This window comes from Mauremys mutica, chromosome 7, assembly GCF_020497125.1.
Source record: "Mauremys mutica isolate MM-2020 ecotype Southern chromosome 7, ASM2049712v1, whole genome shotgun sequence".
Lineage (NCBI taxonomy): Eukaryota > Metazoa > Chordata > Testudines > Geoemydidae > Mauremys > Mauremys mutica.
The window spans coordinates 62,474,048-62,499,782 of NC_059078.1; the positions used below are offsets into that span (position 1 = coordinate 62,474,048).

Here is a 25,735-nt window from a genome sequence, read left to right on the forward strand (position 1 = left end):
ACAACTGCCAAGAGGCACCGTCACAGCTACAGGGGTTGCATACACTAACATCCAACCAAACCTTAACAAAACGTTTCAACATTTCTGAATGGAAATTTTTGTCCTAAACATTTTTTTTTGGCAGTTTTGACTTTTTGTCCTAGTTCAGGCTGAAAACAAAAGTTGAAATAAGAGAATTTTCCACAGAATGGAAATTACATTTTTTTTGATCCTCCGTATTGCTGACAGCTCCAGAGGTCCTGACTCTCGCTCATAAGCTCTAGGTGCTAGACCATGATATTCTAGACATGTCACTTCTGGATTATGAGAAGTAAGTTACTTTTTCTATAACCACATGGGGGCTTCTCTGTGCAATGAAAGCATGGCTAGCTCATTGGCTGGACACAAATTGAAGTCACCCAAAAGAGAGGCGTGACTTTCAGAAGACGCATGTTCAGCACTTCTTGAAATTCAAGTGTTTCAAGTTGGGCACCCAAAATCCAATAGTCACTGTGGAAAATCTTGGCCTAAGACCCTAGCGGTATGTTTATACAGCGAAATATCAACACTTTCACTGCAGATTTCACAAAACTCAAAGAAGGTACCAATGTGAGATTTCTAAAGATAGCTACGGCACTCAACCCAAGGTTTAAGATTTTGAAGTTCTCACTTTCAGGTGACATTATAAACAAGAAACAGGCAGGATTATCTCCTACAAATGTAAATATATTAGGGCTGTCAAGCAATTAAAAAAATTAATCGTGATTAATCGTGTGATTAATCACAGTATTAAACAATAATAGAGCAGGGCCGCCCAGAGGGGGGGGCAAAGGGGGCAATTTGCCCCAGGCCCCGGGCTCCGCAGGGGCCCCCAAGAGAACAGCGGAGGCTCCCGCCTCCGCCCCTCTCCTGGAGCCTCAGCGCATCAAGTGCCGAGTCTCCGGCCGAGCCCCTGAGCCCCGCCCCGATCCGAGCCGCGTGGTGAGGGGGCGGGGCTGGGAGCTCCAACGGGGCCTGAGCCCCGCCCCGCTCAGAGCGGCGTGGGGAGGGGGCGAGGCAGCTGCCTCCGCTCGGCGTGGAGCTCACAGCCCCGCCCCCTCACCACACAGCCCTGAGCGGGACAGAGCTCAGGCCCCACCGGAGACGCGCTCGGGTAAGAGGCTGAGGCGGTGGGGGGGAAGCGGGACCCGCCGCCGCCGCCGCAGCGCAGCCCGGTCTTCGGCGGCGGGAGGCCCCTTCTGTTCCGGGACCCGCCGCCGAAGTGCCCCGAAGACCCGCGGCGGGGACCCCCCTGCCACCGAATTACCGCCGAAGACCGGGCTGCGCTTCGGCGGCGGGTCCCGCTTCGGCGGTAATTCGGCGGTGGGGGGCTCCCGCCGCGGGTCTTCGGGGCACTTTGGCGGCGGGTCCCGGAATGGAAGGGCCCCCCGCCGCCGAAGACCCCGGGCCCCCGGAATCCTCTGGGCGGCCCTGTAATAGAGTACCATTTATTTAAATATTTTTGGATGTTTTCTAAATTTTCAAATATATTGATTTCAATTACAACACAGAATACAAAGTGTACAGTGCTAACTTTATATTTATTTTTTATTACAAGTATTTGCACTGAAAAAAAACAAAAGAAATAGTGTTTTTCAATTCACCTAATACAAGTACTGTAGTGCAATCTCTTTATCATAAAATTTGAACTTACAAATGTAGAATTATGTACAAAAAGAAACTGCATTAAAAAATAAAACAATGTAAAAATTTTAGAGCCTGCAAATCCACTCAGTCCTACTTCTTGTTCACCCCATCGCTCAGACAAACAAGTTTGTTTACATTTGTAGGAGATAATGCTGCCTGCTTCTTGTTTGCAATGTCACCTGAAAGTGAGAACAGGCATTCTCATGGCACTGTTGTAGCCAGCATTATCTCCTGTAAATGTAGCAGGGAAGCATTATCTCCTGTAAATGTAAACAAACTTGTCTTAGCAATTGGCTGAACAAGAAGTAGGACTGAGTGGACTTGTAGGCTCTGAAGTTTTTCATTGTTTTGTTTTTGAGTGAAGTTCTGTAACAAAAAAAATCTACATTTGTAAGTTGAACTTTCACGACAAAGAGATTGCACTACAGTACTTGTACGAGGTGAATTGAAAAATACTATTTCTTTTATCATTTTTACAGTGCAAATATTTGTAATAAAAATAATAAACACTTTGATTTCAATTACAATACAGAATACAATATATCTGAAAATGTAGAAAAACATCCAAAATATTTAATACATTTTAAATGGTATTCTATTGTTTAACAGTGTGATTAAAACTGTGATTAATCGCTATTAATTTTTTTAATTGTGATTTTTTTTGAGTTAATCACGTGAGTTAACTGCGATTAATTAACAGCCCTAATATATATATATATATATATATATATATATCCTGTGGCAGCAACTCTCAGAAACCTCAGAGATCTATTCCCTCAATGGGTTTCGGAGCCAGGGTTCCAGTCCGAGCAGGAATGTCTACATTGCTATTTTTAGCCCCATAGCGTGCGTCTAAGTCAGTTGACCCAGGCTCTGAAACTTACTGCAGCCTGAGTTTTTTTCACAGTGTACACGTACCCAGAATCTGTCTACCCTAGCAGTAGTACTGACTCTTTTATATCTCATCCAAGTTGAAACAAATAAAACATCTACATCTCTTGAGACTACATGGGTGTCCTTTTGTTCCTTGCTCCTGCCCACACCACAGGACAAGTCTTAATAAAAATAGTCCTGGCCCCTAATAATCATGGGTGGCAACTGCATGATGCAAATTAAAGGTGACATTGGTAGATTGAAATTTTTTTCATATACGCTTTCCACAGAGAATTAGAAAGCTTTACAAACAGATCCATATCTTCAAAAGACTTTGCGTACTTATCACCTCTCCCTCTCTCCTCCCCCATCCTTCTTCTGTGGGGAAAAAAAACTCCTTTCATGGGAAATTGCAAGGAGAAAGGAGCCTTTCTCCAAAAGGTTGTGGTGTCAACAATCAGCTATATACCACAAAATGTCTCCAAACTTTTTTTTCCAATGGAAAATTGGGGGTTTGACTAAATGAACATTTCCAAGAGTTGTGTCCATTGCCCTTGAATGTTTTTGATTTTTCATTGGAAAACTGAACCTGAAACCCCTACAATTTTCACCCCAACCCTCCAAATTTTTCAGTCTTTGGTTGAAAAAACCCTCCTTTTCTTTCAGCGCAAAGTTGAAATTTTCCAATGAAAATTTTGACAGAAAATAAGAAAAAAAAATAATTTTGTTAAAATTTTCAGTAGAAGAAATAAAACACACACACCCCTGCATTTTTCCAACTGGCTCCACTTTCGATTTTATATTTGATATTCACTGGGAAAATGGGGACTCAGAGATCTGGTGGAAGTGCATAAAAGGTAAAGGATCACAGAGAAGCTCAATGCCACAGATCTTGTCATGAAGAGGGGAGATTCAAAAATCATTAGGCAAGAGTTGGAACTAAGCAAGGAACTGGCACCAAAGGGAGCAGAGGATTCATCATTAGTGGAGTTACCTGCTCGCCATTGGCACACCTCTTCCTCAGCTCTGCAGGCCTAATCCAACTTCACTGAAGTCTTTCCATTGATTTCAAGAGCTTTGTTATTTTTGGCCTTCTCAGAAGTTTCCACAGAGTGAACAACTCTCAGCTGAGTAAGCGCCAGCAGCTCAAGTATGAGACCCGGCTCATTGTCAGACTTCTCAAAACGTTCACCTCTCAGGTTATTAAGTTTGGTCTTTGCCCCCATGAGACGCATGAAATTAATCAAGTATCAGAGGGGTACCCATGTTAGTCTGGATCTGTAAAAAGCGACAAGGCGTCCTGTGGCGCCTTATAGACTAACAGACGTATTGGAGCATAAGCTTTCATGGGTGAATACCCACTTCGTCAGATGAATGTAGTGGAAATTTCCAGAGGCAGGTATAAATATGCAGGCAAGAATCAGTCTAGAAATAACAAGATTAGTTCAATCAGGGAGAAGAAGGCCCTCTTCTAGCAGTTAAGGTGTGAACACCAAGGGAGGAGAAACTGCTTTTGTAGTTGGCTACCCATTTACAGTCTTTGTTTAATCCTGAGCTGATGGTGTCAAATTTGCAAATGAACTGAAGTTCAGCAGTTTCTCTTTGAAGTCTGGTCCTGAGGTTTTTTTGCTGCAGGATGGCTACCTTTAAATCAAGGCAATGCAGGATCCCTCTGCCTCCTTCCCCCTCCCTCCCCGGATGGAAGCGGTGTGCTGCCAGCTGCTTCAGATAGCGGCGTGGGGCTCGCAGCACCACAGGGGGCAATCCCGCGGGTAGGCAGAGGGGTGCGGGGGGGGGGTGCGTGGAGCTTGGCGGGCCACACACAAGAGCCCCGCGGGCCGCATGTTTGAGATCCCTGGTCTATAAGGTGCCACAGGACTCTTTGTTGCTTTTATGAAATTAATCAGTATCTCTTGCTAAAGCACAAAGGAATTTTCTGTCTTCGTGCCTCATTGAGACACCAAAAACTGAGCAGGGAGGTGCAAGTTTCTCAGTCCAGGATCGCACGATAGTCCAAACACCAATGCTGTATGTACAGAAATAATATCTGGAAGGCAGATCTCTTTTAGCACTTTCCTGTCAATACATTTTCAGTTGTTATTACTTTTAATAACCAAGCACTTGGAAATATCGTTGGGCCTGCACAATATGCGTGTGCTAACAAGCAGTCGTGTGTGCAAAATATGTGTTTCATATGCAAAATCATTACTTGCATACCAGTCGGTACATCCATTGACCCTTACGGCACATGCCTGCTTTATGCATTCAGCAATATTTTTGTGGGTAGAAGTGTATGCTTGAAAAATAGAACCTCAAATCTTTTGTTGTGTTTTATGAATGATCATGCAGTTCTGAGCTGGCGCAAGCTTGCCCTTGTGACGTCCACAAGATGCACTGAAGGTCCAGTTTGTTAGCATTGCTGCATCCTTTGGATAGCAGGATTTGGCACCATGTGAAAATGATGTCCAGTCAGCAACGTTTACCTTTGTTCCTGCACATTATGACCCATCTGTGAAGCTTAAGTATATATGGGTGGGACTGTTGATCTCTGAGAATAAATAAATAAATAAGGACTATGAAGCCAAAGCACATTTCTTCTTCATGGAACAATTTACCAAGAGATGTTCTGACAAAATAGCTAAATCAGCAACTTGGTTATAAAATTGATATTGATAAGGGATGGACACGGATCAGAAATTACCCAGGAATTTCTTCCTCCGTGTGTAGAGTTGCATGTTTAGGAGCATTCTCAAGGGTTTGCACCTTTCTTTAATACAAGAAGAGTCAAGTGCTTTCAGGAGGAGGATTCTGGACTAAGGGGCTGATCCAATGAACAATGAAGTCAGACTCTTTCCTTGACTTTAATGAGTATTGGAAGATTCTCTATAAGTATGTCTACACTGCAGTCTAAACCCAGGGTTTGAACTCAGGCTTAAGCCTAACCTCTTCCATCTACACACAAATTGCACTAACCCAGGGCTTGAATACAGGACCCCCCAGGGGTGGAGAGTCCAAGCCTGAGGTAAGCCAGGACCCATGGTTCAAGTCCTAGTGCTTTGTAGTGTAGACGCAGACCCACTGGACATGTACTGTAGTAGACCACCAAAAGTATTCTACAATCCTGTTGTCTGACTTACTTTGTCTTCTGGACTGTCAAGTGTGGTGGCCAGTCAAGTTATCCCACATTGCACCACAAACAAAGGGCTATAGTGGCCACATTTTGGGAGGGGGCTTGGAAGTCTGGAAGATGGGTGGCGTAATGCATTGTGGACACTGAAGCCCCAAGTTGGAACCTAGAGCTCAACAATTCCTAACCTGGGGTTACAAATGAGTGAAGATGCTCAAGCCCTAGGTTAAACCCAAGGTCTACTAACTTGAATTCTACTAATCCTGGGCTTATATTGCATTGTAGACATATCCTGAAGGGACTAGTTTTCTACAGCAATTCTGCTATGTTCCCTAGTCTGCATATGAAGAGAAGAGACATTTGCCTCACCTCAACATGTTTCCTGAACCTGTGGCCCATGAGCAGGTCCTCAAGGAATCAGTTCTGAAGCAGTTAGTGGAGAGGAAAGTGATCAGGAACAGTCAGCATGGATTCACCAAGGGCAAGTCATGCCTGACTAACCTAATTGCCTTCAATGACAAGATAACTGGCTCTATGGATGAGGGGAAAGCAGTGGACATGTTATTCCTTGACTTTAGCAAAGTTTTTGATATGGTCTCCCACAGTATTCTTGCCAGCAAGTTAAAGAAGTATGGGCTGGATGAATGGACTATAAGGTGGATAGAAAGCCGGCTAGCTCATCGGGCTCAACAGGTAGTGATCAATGGCTCCATGTCTAGTTGGCAGCCGGTATCAAGTGGAGTGCCCCAAAGGTCAGTCTAGGGGTCAGTTTTGATCAATATCTTCATTAATGATCTGGAGGATGGCGTGGACTGCACCCTCAGCAAGTTTTCAGATGACACTAAACTGGGAGGAGTGGTAGATACACTGGAGGGTAGGGATCAGATACAGGGGGACCTAGACAAATTAGAGGATTGGGCCAAAAGAAATCTGATGAGGTTCAGCAAGGACAAGTGCAGAGTCCTGCGCTTAGGACTGAAGAATCCCATTCACTGTTACAGACTAGGGACAAAATGGCTAGGCAGCAGTTCTGCAGAAAAGGACCTAGGGGTTACAGTGGATGAGAAGCTGGATATGAGTCGACAGTGTGCCCTTGTTGCCAAGAAGGCTAACAGCATTTTAGGCTGTATAAATAGTGGCATTGCCAGCAGATCGAGAGACGTGATCATTCCCCTCTATTCGACATTGGTGAGGCCTCATCTGGAGTACGGTGTCCAGTTTTGAGCCCCACACTACAAGAAGGATGTAGAAAAATTGGAATGAGTCCAGCGGAGGGCAACAAAAATTATTAGGGGGCTGGAGCACATGACTTATGAGAAGAGGCTGAGGGAACTGGGATTGTTTAGTTGGCAGAAGAGAAGAATAAGGGGGGATTTGATAGCTGCTTTCGACTACCTGAAAGGGGGTTCCAAAAAGGATGGATCTAGACTGTTCTCAGTGGTACCAGATGACAGAACAAGGAGTAATGGTCTCAAGTTGCAGTGTGGGAGGTTTAGGTTGGATATTAGGAAAACTTTTTCACTAGGAGGGTGGTGAAGCACTGGAATGGGTTACCGAGGGAGGTGGTGGAATCTCCTTCCTTAGACATTTTAAAGGTCAGGCTTGACAAAGCCCTGGCTGGGATTATTTAGTTGGGGATTGGTCCTGCTTTGAGCAGGGGGTTGGACTAGATGACCTCCTGAGGTCCCTTCCAACCCTGATATTCTATGATTCTATGATAACATTTACAGCTAAATCTAAAGCAATATTTGGGGGCTGTTCCATACCTCACTTTTATCACTTGTTACTTCCTTCAAGACAGAAAAGGCCTGCTTCTGATCTCAATTTCGCTAGCTTTGTACAAATGCTACTCCACCTAATTGAGCTGAGTTATCTGGGATTAGAATCATGATCCAGATGTCTTTCAGTTATCATAATGTTTATCAGAATGATTGCTTCCTGCCATGTCAATTAATTATCCTGCCGTTGGTTTATGCAGACATCCATCATTGTGCTCTCTCACTCTGGTATATTAATTACAGTGTCCAGGTTAGCTGCGTCAGCCATAGTGTGTAGCCTGAAAAGGTGTCTGTTCTGTATGGTTCATACTGAAGGTAGGTTATCTGCTTTATCAATGGGAAAACTAATATGGAACCGCTGGGGTTTTTTGGTCTATTATTTTGCTGAATTTCAAATATGCCTGGGCTCACAGTCTAAGCAAGGTGGGAGAGAGCTCATGTTTGATTAGTGAGGTTTTGGTTCCTCTTAGCGTGCAAAATAACAGCAAAATTACACCACAATTAAGGAAGTACAGCTCCTAGGGAAAGCTCTGAGCTTGGTCTGTTGAGGTATAAATTGTAACATCATTTATATCACAAGTGTCAGAAAATGGCCATTAGCAGTAAAACAGAGTACCAGGCACCAGTCTGGCAGATTTGCATCCTGAGTGTAATTTACTGTAGGCAAGGAGGGCGTGAAAGGGGAGGTAGCAGAAAAAGTAGCCAGAAGGTAGATGAGCTGCTTTTTCTTATACCTGCCTGGCAGTTGTTTTTTCCACTGGCCCACTGTCACAAGGCTAGCCATGAATGAATTTACCCTCCCAACACCTGTGAAGTGGGGAAGGATTATTACCCCCGTTTTAAACTAAAACACACAGTGCTACTGTCACCACAGGCGTGGTGATGCTGAGTGTCACAGCAATGAACTTTTAGGTGCCTAGAAAATCACTGGGATTCACAAAGCCTGAGTCTCGTGCCCAGGCGTCCTATACAATGCATGGGGCAAGATGGATGCTTAAGAAGGGAATCCACAAAAGCCAGCACACTAGATGGTGCCTTGCTTAAACTAGCCAATGGGAGAGACCCATGAGAGGGGTGTGTCCTAAGCCCCACCCCTCTCTCAGAGATAGGCACCTAAATCCTGGTTGCAGGGATTCTCAGCTGCAAACATTTTCTTGGGGTTAGGCACTTGTCTGATTTCTGCAAGAAGCCAGGGTGGGGTGGGGGGGCATGAGGGAGAACAACCTCCCTCATAACTTGTAGCCCAGTGGTTAGGGGACTCACCTGGGACGTGAGAGAGCCGGGTTTAAGTCCCCTCTCTCCCTGCGGGGGAAAAGGGATCTGAACAAGGGTCTCCCACCTCTCAGGTGAGAGCTCCTAACTACAGTGGAACCGCTGCACCAGGGCAGATGGGGAGCTCTACTTCACAATATGCTGCAGACCAGTGGTTAGAGCACTCACCTGAGAAGTGGGAGACCCTTGGTCAAATCCCTGAACCCCCTCAGGCTGAGGGGGCACCTGCCTAGGACGTCTTCACATCCCAGGTGAGGTTTCTAATTACTGGGCTAGGAGTCATGAGGGAAATCCATCTCCTCCTACCCCCCTGCTCTGAGCACACTATGGGATCGGGCTCTGCAAGTGAGCGAGGTGGAGGGACCCATCTCGCCTGGTTCATGCAGCGCTCTGGGATTAGGTGTCCAGACACCTGGCATGGGCTGCAGTGCACATGTGCAGACGCAGAAACACAGGCAGCCAGGGAACTGTTACTACATGTTAAATGTAAAAATGTAGGTGCTGAGTGAGTTTAGGTGCCTACAGGATTCAGTGGCAGCTGAGCAGCTGTTTTGTGAACAGGGGCGGCTCTAGGATTTCCGCCGCCCCAAGCACGGCGGCACGCCGCGGGGGGCGCTGTAGCGGTCGCTGGTCCCGCGGCTCCGGTGGACCTCCTACAGACGTGCCTGTGGAGGGTCCGCTGGCCCCGCGGCTCCGGTGGACCTCCCGCAGGCATGCCTGCGGATGCTCCACCGGAGCCGCGGGACCAGCGGCCCCTCCGCAGGCACATCTGCGGGAGGTCCGCCGGAGCCGCCTGCAGCCCTCCCGCTGGGACGCCGCACCAAGCGCGCACTTGGCGCGCTGGGGTCTGGAGCCGGCCCTGTTTGTGAATCCTAGTGGGGCCTGGTTCTGGGATGTAGGCAGCTAAGCGTCAGTTAGGCATCTAGGTCCTTTAATGAATCAGCCCAGAGAGACTGAAGCATCTCCAGTCACACAGGAAACCTGTGGTAGAGGGGACTGGAACCTAGATTTCCTGCGTCTCTGCCCAGTGCTTTAGCCATGAGATCATACACTTGGTGTAGCCCCACTGCCATCTGTGGGCATATAAATTAATGTCATTTTGCATACTCACTGAATGCCACTTGGGTGTTGATAATAACAATCAGTCCTACGTCTCTCTTAACAGGAACACAGATACTCTGTGAGTAAGCAGTGTGAGACTGTAGGAAAAAAAACCCAAAGCAATATTTTAGCTGAATATGCAAATTTTCATCTGGTCACACACCAGGAAGGGAATAGGCCTTTTTATATGAAGCTGCCAAAGCCACATCGAAAATACCAAGGTCCGATGCTTAGAGTATGTAAATGAGTGTCAGGACAAGATCTGGGCAGAACGAACAAGAGTTCATGGAAAATGTCAGTGAAAATGAAAAAGTCATTTTCATTAAGATTTTCCAAGGAACATTTTCATATTTCAGTGAAAATTTAAATACTGTAAAAAGTTGTCTGAAAACCAAAAATCTTCCTTTTAGCAATGCTGCCACAGTTTCCCCATGATCTCATTCTCATCTATGGGCTGGGCACCCTGGTCAGACTACATCTCCCATGATGCAGCACAGTGCCCCTCTTGGAGAGGGTGGGAGGTGTGTCATAGGCAATGTATTTCAGCCTAGCTCAGAGAGGAAAATGGGGACTTGAGTCATTTGAACTACATCTCCCATGAGGCATATCCAAATCAAAGTATTTTTATCTTTGGCCAAAATATTTTGGCTTTTTGGCATTCATTTTTTCCAGAGAAAAACTAATTTTTCTTGTGATTTTTATGAAAAAAATCATTTTGTCAACAACTCTATTTTACACTGAACAACGGTTTAGATGGGAAATTAAAGAGAAAAAAAGGTTATTTCATTCAGTCATCAAAACTATGATTTGACCTGGACAAGTGGAATTTTCCAAGCTTGGAAAATAATAGTCACTGACTTCTCAGGGCTTTGTTAGGCTTATATAATAAATCTTTGCAAAGCTTGCTGATATCTTTGCATGACAGTCACTATATTTATATGCAGATTATTATTAATATTACATTTAGTCCCGGGCCGCTCAGTAGAAAAAAAAAAAAAGACAACAAATTGGAAGGAATTCAGAGAAGCACAGTAAACATGATTGAGTGGCTAGAGGGTCTGATTTATGGAGGGGCTATTAAAAGAACTAAATATGTGTAGCTTGGCCAAAGTACAGCTGTGAAGAGGATGGTGGTGTGGGGGGCTGTTGAAAAGACATCCACAAGTATCAGAGAGGGGCTCACCACAAGGAGGGACAGGAATTGTTTGGTGCTCTCAAAGGAGGGCTAAGTAAGAGTAATTGGCTGGAATTGTGCAGAGCACAGTTCAGGCTCATTCTCAAGAAGGACTGAACACTAAGAGCTATGGGACTGTGCAATAATCTCCCACGGGAATTGGTGAAAGCTCCAGATCGTAAGTAATTTAGCAACAAACTACAGGAAAAGCACAGGGACGATGTTGGAGGGGACAGTGGTGTGCTGGTCACTGGAGGGAGACACAGTGGGTGAGACTTACAAGGGCCATTTCCCTCCCCAATTTCTATGATTCTAGCACAATTCAGCTGTCCCTGTGAGTTGTGTGAGTGCAAGGAGGACATGGTGGCCCCGGGTAATGGGTTGCATAAACAAGAGACCAGTGAAACCACCCCACTGAAAGGCAGCGATTCTCAGCCCACATGCCCCTTCAGGTTACTCTGACCAGCCCTTCCCTGGCTCTGTTTTGGTGACCCCGGGAGAGCCTGGTGAAGTACTGGTGCCAGGGGTGATCACTGCCATGCTCGATATGTCTGGCAGCACTGAATTGGTGGTGCTGCCCAAACAGGAGCCTCTGGCTTTCCCAGCTCCATGGGAGAATCCAGAAGTTGAGATGCCAGAGCAAGAGGAAGAGGAGAGGCAATATCCCTTCCAGTGGAGTTGGAGAAAGCACCACACTAATCACAAGGCAGGGTCCTAATCACAGAACGGGGCCCTCATTTGAGGTTCCTGGGTACTATGGTTACAACATGGTGCTCTTACCTGGGACATGGCCTCAGTATGTCACAGAAGTTCACAGCGACCCAACCTTGTCACCCTTGGTAGCTAGTGTCGGGACCCTGGTGATTCCCCCATGTCCCTTGGAGGATTTCTGGCTAGAAAACTTATGCAAATGACCTCTCTGTAGTGCTCATTTCCCCTGTTCACCAACTGATGGCAGTAGTGAGCTCTCTGCCTTCTAGAATTCCAGGCCACAGGACTTACAGCCGGAAACCAAATGTCTCAGTTGTGTACCTGCCTATCCACTGCCAGACAGGACTGGTCTGGGGCAGCAAGATAGAGATGATATGAGAGGGATTTAAGATATGGAAAGGTTGTTGCTATGTGGATTTTAGCTAATAGCTTTCCCCAATCTGGCAGGGAAAAAGTGGGGAGGAGACTGAGGTCCTTGTTTGCACCTTTGGCAGAGCAAAGTGGGGCTGGCGTGCCGATAGGCTGGTAGATCGGACAGAGCAGGCATGAGTAAAGGCTGATGGGCCTTTTAAGACAAGACAAGAGCTTGTGTTGGCTGCAGGACAGGGATGTGAAGAGTGGGGGGAGGTGTGGTCACAGTGAGGATCCAAGAAGATGATCCTTGCAGCAGTGTCCTGAGTGGGTTTGGAGGGGCTGATGTGGCTGGCAGGAAGGCCATAGAGAAGGTGATTACAACAGTTCAGGCTTCACCTTACACCTGGAAAATGTACAGTTGTTGCTGGGGAAGGGTGTAGATGACACAGTGACTGGTGGTGGGGTGGTATACGAGGACAGTTCTACAAAACGAGCTGGATTGCCTGGGATGCTGGGCCCATCTGAACAACATGCACCTTAATACAGCCAAATGGCAGGTCACAGCTAGGAATGCAGAATGTCGCTCACAGTAATGGGATGTGGGGGCTCTACCCTGGAAAGCAGAGACTCTGCAAAGAACTTAGGAGCATTGTGGGGACGCAGCCAGACAGGATCTCCCTGTGCAGTGCTGTGGCTGAGGGCTACTGTGATTCTTGGATGTCTTAACAGGGGCGTATTGAGTAGGAGTACAGAGGTGTCAAAAAATTGGGAAGACTCCAGAAACGATTCAAAGGCAGAAGCAGCAAAATTTGGCCATTGCCTGGATGCACAATTGGTTTGTATCTGAGTGATCAAAGCTTGGTATCCTACAAACGGGCCTGACCCAGAGCTTCAGGATCAGACAGCCCCAGACCCTGGGATAGTCGAAAGCTGAGTCTGAGTTGTGCAGCCCTGGCCCAGGTCTATTTTACAGTGACTGTTCTGCACATTTTAAGGAAGAATTGTGTTTGCAAGCTGGTGTCTGCTGCGTTCTGGCAGGGTTTCCCCCCCGCTGCAAGTAACAGAAAAACAACACGGTGCAGCTGTTAGAAGACAACAAGGCTCTTGAGGCAGAATCATGGCAGCCTGTGGAGAGAGGAAAGCAAGTGCCATAGCTGTACGCTGCACCATGGCTGAGGGAGCTCGTTATCCAGGAACAACATGCGTGCTGGGGAACACCCACCACGGAGTCGCACTGTGTCCCAGGGGGGTGTGCAATACTGCACAGGACAGCAAGTTCTCCTGGAAAGGGATGAGTGGAAAGATTGTACAAACAAGAGATCAAACAGCATACGGCGTGCACATCTCCCAGACAGCAAAATGTTTATTCAGAGCTTGGAGCAGGAGTGGAATAGCCAACAGCTCTTCAGAGCCACCGTTTGCGCCAGGATTCCTCTCCTTTGGGAACATTGACTCAGAGCCGGTTTATCTTTGATTCTTCAGCTCCACAACCTGATCTCCATGTCCCAGACCTTTCCCCAGCCATACCCAGTCACAGGGCATCTGTTAGGGAGAATGAAGTATGGAGCCTTTTACCAGTGTTACTGTCGGTATCATGGTATAGCCTTCCATCCCACAATGAGATCAAGGCTCCTTCATGCCGGGCACTGCACAGCACATGGAACAGGAGACATTCCATGCCCCAAAGAGCCATCTAGCCAGACAGAGGAAAGAGAATCAGGCACAGAGAAGAGAAGGTACTTGCCCAAGGTTACACTGTGGCAGATGCAGGTCTCCTGATTCCTATCCAGGGCCTGCCCTATCCACCAGACCAAGCCCCACCTCTCCTGCAGTCACCTGGTCAAACATGGATAAGCTCTAGGTTCATCACCACACACACCAATGTGGTATGCAAGCTCCTCATTATTGGCTCAAAGTCTCATTAGTAAAACTGGAGCTGATCTGGATTTCATATCCCTCAGTGTCTGGGGCCTCCAGAGCTGGGGGGGGGGGGTTGGTTCAGCTCATTACCAAGGAAGGGGAGAGCTGCAGAATTCCAGCCTGGATCCACATTTGGACTCTGAATCGACCCTTTTGCCCCCTACCCTTCTGAGTTCACAGCCGTTGGGGTCCATGGTTTTGGTTCAGGCCAAGCTCTGGTCACTTTGGGTCAGTGGCCTGCATAATCTGAGTTGGACACAGTCTCATGGAAGATCTGTCCATGTCCCCAAACCCACCAGCATAAGTGGCACTAGTTGTCCCTCTTGCTGGCAAGCTCAGCAGAGTCCAGGCACTTGCAGGGGCTTACAGTCTGAATGCCCCTCTCCTGCCTAGATATGGTTGCTCCTGAATAGCCACATGGGTGGGGCACTCCAGGGAGGCAAGTGCTGCCTCTGCCTGTCCCTGCTCTGCATGCACAGAAACCAATCTGGCACCTTCCCCCAGCAAGTGTTAATTATATACGGCAGCCTTCCACAGGGGGCCCAGACTCAGAGTATTGCAGAGAGAAAGTCCTCGTTGGAGATGGACCTAAACCAAAGCCCTGGCTCCAGAGGGATCCCCAATCCCAGCCTTGCACCTGGGGCCCATCTCTATCGATAACTATCAGTATCGTGGCTTCATCCCATTGAGAGCACCTGTAGCCCAGGAGGACATCAGTGTAGCATTAGAGAAGAGAAAACAGAGACTGGAGCCAGATCTGCAATGTCCCTCATGGTGGAGAGGAGACAGGCCATGGTAGCTGTCTCCTTCCTCCATAGCCCATTCTGTCTTCTGGATCACCTTGGTCAGAATGTGATCAAACAACAAGCAATGTCATGACCTGGAGATGCCATAAGATAATGCGGCAACGTCAAGACTTTCTCCAGGAGGGAGTGGCCAAAAACAGAAACCCATCATGTGCTGAGTAGAAATCCCAATGTTGTGTTCAGCCCACACACAGCCCCTTGGTGGGGCAGGCTCAGTTTCTCTCCCCGGATCCATGGACCAACACCCCAGCCTCTCTCTCTCAGATATCCAAGGGTTCGGCCTCTTGTCATGTGCTTCTCCTTAGAGAATTGTACTGAAGTTCTCGAGCCATTTCCTGCTTTCCTCACTGATGATCTGCCCACTAACTGGCATTGGCAGCAACTCAGCATGGGTCTCTGCCCTGGATGTACATTCCAACCCTGGAGCATACAGCTGGAACTCTGAGCCAAAAGTACAGCTTGGTCAGGCACCTCCCAGACACTCCTTGATGTATCCCCAAAGGAAGCACTGTGATCTCTTGCCATTATAAGCAGCACAGTGATCAACAAATATTGCTGAAGACAGCTATCCCGGGCCCACACACATTCCCTGTCCCACGTGCCTCGAGTGGTGACTGGAATCTTCTGATCCAGGCACACACTGTACAGAGGACGCTCAAAATGGGTACTGTCATGGGGCAGCATCTTTGCCAGTACCTGACACCTGAATGCAGAGGAAAGTCTACATTGCACATGGCAGAAGCCACCTGCAGTCACTCTCCTCTTTACCCTGGGTACAACTCCCGGAGGCAATGATCCTCTCACACCAATGGGCCCAATTCCCCTCCCATGGCAGAGTAAATCAGGAGTAATGACACCAAAGTGAATGGAGTTATAGCAGTGTAAGAGAAAGGAGAACCAGCTGCATTGACCTGATTGGAGTCACTCCTGATTCATACCAGTATAAGGGAGATCAGGGTCAGACACTATAGTATGGATGCAACAGGAGCTATGCATGCTGTTCCAGGCCAGAACTTTTCCCTCCAGACTTTGACATCGAGCTGAGGCTTCTGAATTTGCTAACATAACCCATCTGATATCCATTGTGCCTAGCTTGGCTAATTGATCACAGAGTACATTGTGTTAGACTTGCAGTGTCGCTTGAAATCTTTACTGTGTATTTTCTCCTGGTGATGATCAGTACAGAGCTACCGCAAGAGCCAAAGAATTTCATATTTGCTACTGTGCACAGCATTTGAATTTCATTTTATGAGCTACTGGCTGTGCCATTAAGACACTGGGACTCCACACAATCTGCCTCCAAATCTATCTCCGTGGCAAATTCTAACAGGAAGAATCCAGACATGGCCAACATAGATTAGCACACAGGCTGCTGCAACCTGTAATATGCCACAGATAAAGCAGTGTCTGAGAGGGCTCCTCAAACATGTACACTGAGAATGGGCAGCATGAATCCATTATGCAATTAACTGACAAAGAGAAGACAATAATCCCCAACACATTTTCACCAGGAGATTCCAAGCCATCACTCATTCATCTCATCTTCCTTCACATCTGCTTCCTCTCAGTGGCTGCGTTATTAATGTAATGGCAGGAGTCATTAAGAGCTCTCCTTTCAGGGCCGGCTCTAGGTTTTTTGCCGCCCCAAGCAAAAAAAATTTTGGCTGCCCCCCCCCCCCCGACATGAGCACCCCCCTGCCCACCAGTGCCCCCCCACTCACGCCCCCTGCTGCCCCCACACTGGGCTCCCCCCCAAATGTGGGATCTGCTACCAGCACACTGCAGCCGAGCCCTGGCCCAGCTGAGACTCCGTCCCCATGCGGGTGGAGCTGCTGGGCGGCGCGGAGCGGGAGTACTTCCAGGTGGCGGCACGGCTACGGGGTGGCGCAAAGAACACGGCCCCCTCCCTGGGCTTCGCAGCACTGCTGGTGGCCAAGGTGGATCAGTTCGCGCTCACCGCCCTCACCCCCGACATGCTGGCGGCCGAGGACCTGGAGAGCCCCCCGGACCTGCTGCTCTTCAGCCTCACGGTGCCCTGGCCCAGCCCCGGCAGGAGGGAAGGCGAGGATCTCCGGCTGGGGGGCTACCTGCTCAGCACCGACAAACCCAGCCGGCCGCTCACCTCCTCACACACTCCAGGAGCCCCTCGCCGCCATCGCAGCCCGGGCTCGGCTCCAGGGGACACCGTTTCCCTCCCTCCCCGGCTCCTCACACGCCCTGGGTAGGGCCGCCCAGAGGATTCAGGGGGCCTGGGGCAAAGCAATTTTGGGGGCCCCTTCCATAAAAAAAAGTTGCAATACTATAGTAACATGTATTTGGAAATATAAAAAATAACTAGTGAAAATTAATTTGTAATAATTTGAAAATACACCAAATACATTATTTAAAAACATTAAATGCTTTACTGGTCTGTATACATTTGCAATTACATAATGGGCTGTCGCTGGGTGATGGTGATGGTTGGTGCCAATGGGCTGTCACTGCCTGGAGGTGGTGCTGCTGTTGCCCAGGGCTGGGTGGGGAGCTGGGCTCTGGGGGGTGCCCGGCTCAGAGGGGCTGGGCTCAGGACTGTGCGGAGATGGGGTTGGAGGTTGTCTGGCTCAGAGGGGCTCGCCTCAGAGCTGGGGGTCTGGGGTGGGGGGGATGGGGTCGGAGGGTGCCCACCTCAGAGCAGCTGGGCTCAGAGCTGGGGGTCAGGGCTGTGGGGGGAATGAGGTCAGGGGGGTGTCCGGATCAGAGGGGCTGGGCTCGGAGCTGGGGGTCAGGGCTGTGGGGGGAATGGGGTCAGAGGGGTGTCCGGATCAGAGGGGCTGGGCTCAGAGCTGGGGGTCAGGGCTGTGGGGGGAATGGGGTCAGGGGGGTGTCCGGATCAGAGGGGCTGGGCTCAGAGCTGGGGATCAGGGCTGTGGGGGGAATGGGGTGAGGGGGGTGTCCGGATCAGAGGGGCTGGGCTCAGAGCTGGGGGTCAGGGCTGTGAGGGGGATGGGGCCGGGGGGGTGCCCAGGTCCGAGGGGCTGGGCTTGGAGCTGGGGGTCAGGGCTGGGTGGGGAGGATGGGTTTGGGGGGGTGCCCACCTCAGAGGGGCTGGGCTCGGAGCCGGGGGTCAGGGCTGTGAGGGGGATGGGGCCGAGGGGGATGCCCAGGTCCGAGGGGCTGGGCTTGGAGCTGGGGGTCAGGGCTGGGTGGGGAGGATGGGTTTGGGGGGTGCCCACCTCAGAGGGGCTGGGTTCGGAGCTGGAGGTCCGGGCTATGGGGGGGAATGAGGTGAGAGGGGTGTCCGGATCAGAGGGGCTGGGCTCGGAGCTGGGGGTCAGGGCTGTGGGGGGAATGGGGTCAGGGGAGTGTCTGGATCAGAGGGGCTGGGCTCGGAGCTGGGGGTCAGGGCTGTGAGGGGGATGGGGCCGGGGGGTGCCCAGGTCCGAGGGGCTGGGCTTGGAGCTGGGGGTCAGGGCTGGGCCTGGGGGGTAATGGGGTCAGGGGGTGTCCGGATCAGAGGGGCTGGGCTCGGAGCTGGGGATCAGGGCTGTGGGGGGAATGGGGTGAGGGGGGTGTCCGGATCAGAGGGGCTGGGCTCGGAGCTGGGGGTCAGGGCTGTGCGGGGAATGGGGTCAGGGGGGTGTCTGGATCAGAGGGGCTGGGCTCGGAGCTGGGGGTCAGGGCTGTGAGGGGGATGGGGCCGGGGGGTGCCCAGGTCTGAGGGGCTGGGCTTGGAGCTGGGGGTCAGGGCTGTGGGGGTAATGGGGTCAGAGGGTGTCCGGATCAGAGGGGATGGGCTCAGAGCTGGGGATCAGGGCTGTGGGGGGAATGGGGTCAGGGGGGTGCCCAGGTCCGAGGGGCTGGGCTTGGAGCTGGGGGTCAGGGCTGGGTGGGGAGGATGGGTTTGGGGGGTGCCCACCTCAGAGGGGCTGGACTTGGAGCTGGGGGTCAGGGCTGGGCCTGGGGGGTAATGGGGTTGGGGGGTGCCTGACAACCACCTGAGACCCCCCAATCCAGCCCCCCCATCCCTGGCCCCTGACCGCCCCCCCCCAGAACCTGTGCCCCCTCCCTGCCCCCTGAGTGTCTCCGGGACTCCCTGCCCCTTAGCCACCCCCCTGGCCCCGGCTGCTTACCCCGGCTCACCGTGCGCCCGGGTCCTAAACAGCGCTGCAGCCACATGGCTCCGCAGGGGGCTGAGCTCTTCCCCGCTCAGAGCCGCGTGGGGAGGGGAGGAGCCGCTCGGCCCGGAGCTCGCAGCCCCGCCCCCTCAACACACGGCTCTGAGCGGGGCGGAGCTCAGCTCTCCCACCCCCCCTCCCAGCCAAGCGGCTGCAGCGCTGTTTAAAGGACCGGCGCGTGAACAAGCGGAGGAGGAGCGGCCCGTCCCCTGCAGCCAGGCGGGGCCGCGCTACCGGTAAGGGGCCAGTCCTCTCCCCCAAGCGGAGCCGGTAGCGCGGCCTTGCCCCGGCTGCAGGGGCCGGGCTGCTCCTCGGCTCGCAGCGGCAGGATGAGCTGGGGCCCCAGCCCCAGCCTTTTGCCGCCCCCTATATTTTGCCGCCCTAGGCACCAGCTTGTTTTGCTGGTGCCTAGAGCCGCCCCTGCTCCTTTCATGAGTGGAACTCCCAGTGACTGTGGGAATTCTGCATGTAGAGAAGCTACAGGACTGGGCCCTAACCTGCAACAATTAAATCAATGGAATTTGACCGTTGATTTCAACTGGAGCAGGATCAAGCCCTGAATAAGCAGAGCATGATAAATGTGCCTCCATTACGCCAATCAGCTACTATCAAATGATACATGTGGTTAGCCACAGATCTCTTAGCCAAGGCCCTGATCCAGCAAAGCACCTAATATAAGCCTAACATTAAAGATGTGAGTCATCCAAATGGAGACAACGGGACTATTCATGTGGTTAAAGTTAAGAATGCACTTAAATGCTTTACTGGACTGGGGCCAGAGTTTGTAACTAATCAAGATCTTCAGATGGTGTAATTTGATGAAGCTCTATTGATTCCAAATGGAGTTATGCTGATTTATGCCAGCTGAGGATCTGGCCTCAGACTTAGTCTGCCCCCTAGAAGTGCTGGTCTCACTGGCCGTACTAACCCAGTCATGTTCTGGGATTAGATTTCCTTGCCTTTGAATCTTGGAACATGACCATCCACCATGAATGCACATCACCAAGGGCCGTAGGACAGTACAGCTGTGAACCAGTGGATCTCACTGGCCAAGAAAGGTTTGGCCAATGATTGCCTGAGTTCATCTCAGGCTCTCAGCTCTGGGCCCCCTGTAGTGTTTAAATACCAACCTGTTTCCTGCAGTGCTCTCAGACTGCTCCCTGCAGGCTGTGCTCTCTTCTGGCCTCCTCCTGGGAGTCACATATGAACTGCATTCTCTCAGTCTTCAGCATGGTCAGGGACCCATAGTGTCTGGCTTCCCACATTCTTTGGTTGTTGAGGTGACTTGATCCTCCAGCTAAGCCCCAAAAGTCCACTCCTTCCAGTAGAATCAGCATCCAATGGAAGACACCATTCTTCCATCCCAGACCACGCTGGGCCTGCAATAGTCCTTTCTTTCTCTCTTTAATTCCAGGGGTGACTGCTTCACCTTGTTATGTTGCAGCATATGGGGAACCCCCTCTCTTCCATGGGTTCCCAGCCCTGGAACCCCAGAAGAGCTGGAGCCTCTATAGCCAAACCAAAAGAACAACTCAATCTCTTTCCCAAGGCCTCTTCCTATGCTACCAGTTTACCTGGCTGGCCTCCTGATCTCTGAAAAGCACTGACTCCTTGGGCTCCTCTCCTGGGAGTCACTCTCTGCTTGGCTCTCTTTCTCCAGAAGCAATCCCAGTTTCCACCAGTCTTCCTGCTGCAGCAGCACATCCTTCCTAGTGTTATCTCTTCTCTGTGCTACAGCCAGATTTCAGCCACAGCACTCAGACATTCATCAGCCCCATCTCCTCTCCCAGACAGCCCTTTTACCCTCCAGCTCCTAGTCACCTGAATCCTTGCCTCCACCTGTGGAGGATGACCAGATCTGACACAGGTGCTGTGAGTCCCTCCACCCTCTTAATGAGCCAGCTGACCTGGTCAGCACATCCTGAAATACTATTGGCCAAAACAGTTCTGGTCTTTATATATATTTAGTCCCTATGCCAATCCTTTATGTGTCCTTTCTTGAGACAGACCTGAACCAAAACCCTGGATCCAAACTGTCCCAGGTTCTGACAAAGTTCTGATCCAGATCAGAACTCTGCAGCATTTCATCTTTGTCTTGGGAGTTTGATTCATTAGAAATAATGAGCTCGCTTACACCACTTTCACACCATGACTTCACCCGATCTGCATGGAGATTACATCAAGAGGCAGTCCATATCCCTCAGAATCCATAATAAGATACTTCTCATATTAAACTCTTTCAGAGTCTGCTGCTAGCTGTAAAAAAAAAAAAAGGGGGGGGGGGATCACATTTCCTCAGGGTTGCCAGAAGCAAATGTAAATACAGAAGTTCAAAAGAAGAATCCAGTTTTCACAGCTGCATCTTAGCTAAATTAAAAAAAAATATAAAGAAGAAGAAGAAAGGCAAACTGACCTATAGCTTTTACAACAGAACAGAGCAGGCGAAAGTAATTGTTCCAAAGCTGTTCTGGATGTTTTAGGAACTCTATCATTTCCAGATTTGACCAGAGTTTTTTCTTTTTTAATTGCATTATTTTAAAGGCAAATACTTTTTTTTGTTAAAGTGCCTATATGAGCATCAAGTGGCAATAAAATATATATGGAGCAGTTAGAAAAACATGCCATTTCAGCCATAACGTGTAACTAATTGATTTCTGAGCATTGCCTAAGTGTGTGACACTGGTTAACTAAACAACAATGCATTTTTTCCACTGGCTCTGATATTAGCTCAGATCATTTTCAGAGGAGTAGCCGTGTTAGTCTGTAGCCACAAAAAACCCCAAAGAGTCCGGTGGCACCGTAAAGACTAACAGATTTATTTGGGCATAAGCTTCCGTGGGTGAAAACCCCATTTCTTCAGATGCATGCATGATTCTCCATGCATCTGAAGAAGTGGGGTTTTTACCCACAGAAGCTTATGCCCAAATAAATCTGTTTGTCTTTAAGGTGCCATCAGACCATTTTGTGACCGTCCCTTCCTGAGACATCGGATTTTTTAGCATAAATCTAGGTGGGATGCAGACTGGGAGAGGGACTTTTGCTTTGTTTTTGCATTTTAACTGCAGTTTGAAAATTCTGCTGGTTGTCATTTATAGAGCATGATATATTTTAGGGACGGTTACATCTTGGAGAAGGTTGGATTCCAGATCCGCACTGCTGGCTCTTGTATTTATTTAGACACATAAATAGGTTTGAATTGTGAACAGGTATGCTTACCATTGTTGGCTCCAGTTTACTGGTTTCTTGGTATGTGTTTGAGAGATCACACAGACAGAAAAAGAAAAGACATTTTGAAAAACTTTTAAATATGGGATGCTCTCAGAGGAGCCACTAATGAAAGAAATTCTACAGGTGGTCAAAATGCCTCTTCTTCCATCCCCATAACAAGGATCACCCTACTAGTCATATATTGAAGGGAGGCAAATTAAAAGGATTTAAAGACATCATCTCTTTGGAGGAGTGTTTGATGAATTTTCAAACATACAGCTCAACCCTCTGCTTCTAGAGCTCTGTATCACCATTCAACTAATGAGGAGAGATGTTCAAATTGTTTGCTGTAGTAAATTACTAGCCTCGCTTTTGGTAATCGTTTTCTAACAGAGCCTGATGTCTCTAAATATATTTGTTATTCTCAAGTGTTCATCAGATGGTTCAAAGAAACAAATTTCAGCCTCTGGGTTCTTTGCAAACAGGTCATCAAGTCCCAAATTTTCCAAATTTGGGGTGCTTTAGTTTTAGGGATCCAACTGATTTTCTGAAGTGCTCAGCACCCAGAAGTCCAGTGGAAGTCAAGTTAGGCCCAAAACATTTCCAGTTGAACATCCAGCAATTAAGGTACCCAATCTAGAGATAGTCTTTGAAAATCTTTTGACTGTTTGGATCCATATCCAGAAAGATATTTAGACTCCTAACTTCAACAGAAATCAGTGGAAATTAAGTAATGTAAGTAATTAAGTAATGAATGGTTCTCCTTCATGCAGAGATTTTTGTTTACATTTGAATATTTTCACCAAGAATAGCCTTTGTATCAACAAAAACCTGGCCATGTGAAGATAGGCAGCTGGTAAAAATATTATTTTTGGGGGCTGAGGGAGGCTGAGCAAAACTTAATCAACTATTGTCCAGAGGGGAGACCCTAGGGGGATGGGGCTGGAGTGCGAGCTCGCCCACACTCACTCTGCAGCAGTGGCACCTTTCCCATGTGGCTGGGCCTGGCTCCCCGCTCCAGCCAGCTGGGTCTCAGAGCTTGCAGAATTTGGAGGCGCCAGTCACATGATGCATGTGTGATGTCACGCCCCATATTCTTCATAGAAATATGGTTATGAAATGAATACGCCATGACTAAGATATATTTTATGCAAGATGCGTCTTGTAAGGTATCATTGGAAAGGTTATAATTTACTGAATGTGATTATCCAATTTGTATGCATGTATCATTTCTGTATCTGAAGTTAGGGATATTTACTATGTAACTATTACGACTGTGTGTGTATTTGGGAGACAACCACCAGACAACTGGCCATCACAGCCTTGATGGGCCATTAGGAAGAAACAATATGACTGTGAATATACTAATCTCTCTCCTTCCTGAGAGGCATCCTGGGACCTGGCTGTGACACTACCAGGTCAGGTGGTCCTGTCACTTGATTCTAAATACCACCTTGGACACTGCTGGTACTTTTCCTCTGTAGGGGGTTAGGGCTCAAATAAAGGTTTCCCACCTTAGGTAAATCCTTTTTAAGGCTGGGGAGGGGTTAATCTAGACTCTTCTCCATTACCTACCCTAGTAGAAAGACTGCTGAAAGTACCTGAAGTGAAAGGCAGAGGTGAATGCAGACTGAGACGGGACCAGTCTGTAAGAAGAAATAACCGGAACTCTAATCTACAGAAACTCTGCAACTTGCCTAAAATAACATTTAGGGTGAGAAATTATTTCTTGAAACCAATCTCTTTAAGATCTTAAGCTTAGTATGCATGTTTTGTTTTATTTGCTCAGTATTCCACTTTGTTCTGTTTGCTATCCTTTATAATCACTTAAAATCTCCCTTTTCTAGCTAATACATTTGTTTTGTTTATTATTAAACCCAGTTTGTGCAATTTTTAACTGGGCGGGGGCAAGAAGTTGTGCATATCACTCTTCACATTGAGGGAGAGGGTGAATTCTTATGAGCTTGCGCTGTGCAGATCTTTCTATACAGCGCAAGACAGAATTATTTTGGATTTATTCCCCAAAAGGCGTGAGCACGTGAGTGCTGGGTGAATCTTCTCATACAGAGCTGACTTCAGTCAGTGTCTGTAGCTGGGTGTGGCCCTACCTGTGTGTGTGTGTGTTGCAAGAGGCCGGAGAGCCTAATTCAGCAAGACAGGGAGAGGAATTCCAGGCTGGTGGAGTGGGAGGGGCTCAGTGAAACCTCAGTACATCAGGTGGTATCCCAGAAGTGGGGTCCAACCCATCACAGCGTGCATCTGCACACAGGTAGGCCCGTCCCACTTGACGCCACACCACACCCTTGGTGCCACCAGATATGGGGCTTCATCTGATATGGTGGAGTGGGAGGGGCTCAGTGAAACCTCAGTACATCAGGTGGTATCCCAGAAGTGGGGTCCAACCCATCACAGCGTGCATCTGCACACAGGTAGGCCCGTCCCACTTGACGCCACACCACACCCTTGGTGCCACCAGATATGGGGCTTCATCTGATATGCTGGGCGGGCAGAGATAGATGGAGAGGGGGCTGAGCCCCTCTAGACCTAGCCCCCTGCTGCCTTTGTATGTGAATAACAAATAAGAAGGGGCAGAAATATTATCAAACCAAGCAGCCCATCTTAAATCAGGCTGGTACCCAGCAGTGAGTATGGTAATACATCTGCACAGTGTTGATAAATTACATAGTCAGTTGCTGGGCCACACTTTGGTTCTCTATGAAATATATTCAAGGGACCAAATAACCCATATCAGGCAGGTTTATTGCTCTAAGCCAATAACAATATAGTACAGAATGAGGTTCAATATGACACCAGTGTCCGGGAAGCATTGTTACATTCACCTTACACAGAAGGTGTTCTCCCAAAGTGACACCCTAAAGCTGTCTTTTTATACCCTATCTGTTTCAAGTAAAAGGTACTGTGTACATCACCTGAAATTAGATTTAACCCATCAGCAGTCTACCTTGTTTTGCCATGGTGTCCCTCTTATCTCTTTGTTTTGAACACAGGCATTCCAGGCACTGAAGGGTGTGAGGCACCTCCTAGGTCTATGTTTGGGTAAGAGAGTCACATGTCTTATCATCTTCCTTTGGGACATTCCAGTACTGGCCTGTGAGAATAACTCCCTACCTGTTGCTATGATAAAACACTCATGTGTTTTACTCCAGCTACTACAAGGTGTTATGGGATACTTGGCATGAGTGAACAGAATTGTGGGGAGAACAGTCAGTTAACATAACTTCCCAACACTTAGATATAGTATTAATAGAACATATATGTGTGGGCTAATGACTTACCGGTACGTTCACTGTGAATTCTCCAAAGGGAAGAACCAAAAATACCGAGAGGAAATGGAATTCAAGGCACTCCATGTTTTCTCTTTATTGCTTTGCCATCTGCTTTGGGGGAGGAGGGATGTCGGTCTGTGCACGCTCACTATTTGTGGAGATGAAGGGCGCTTTCTCAAAATAGCGCGCTGGGAACTGGCTAGCATCGATGTTAATAAAAGCTACATGGCTACATCTCAGGTTTTGCTTTGGAAATGTACCCTAAGGAAATGCCCTGGCTCCTTCCCAGTTGTTTCCCACATTAAT

General features: G+C 48.7%; 1 long non-coding RNA gene across 1 annotated transcript; it reads left to right on the plus strand.

Moving 5' to 3' along the window:
• The first annotated feature begins 243 nt into the window (after positions 1-243).
• LOC123374953 lies at positions 244-25,268 on the plus strand. Its single transcript, XR_006581261.1, has 3 exons — positions 244-310; positions 23,723-23,856; positions 25,151-25,268. It is a non-coding gene; the product is annotated as an uncharacterized LOC123374953 (long non-coding RNA).
• Positions 25,269-25,735: the final 467 nt, after the last annotated feature.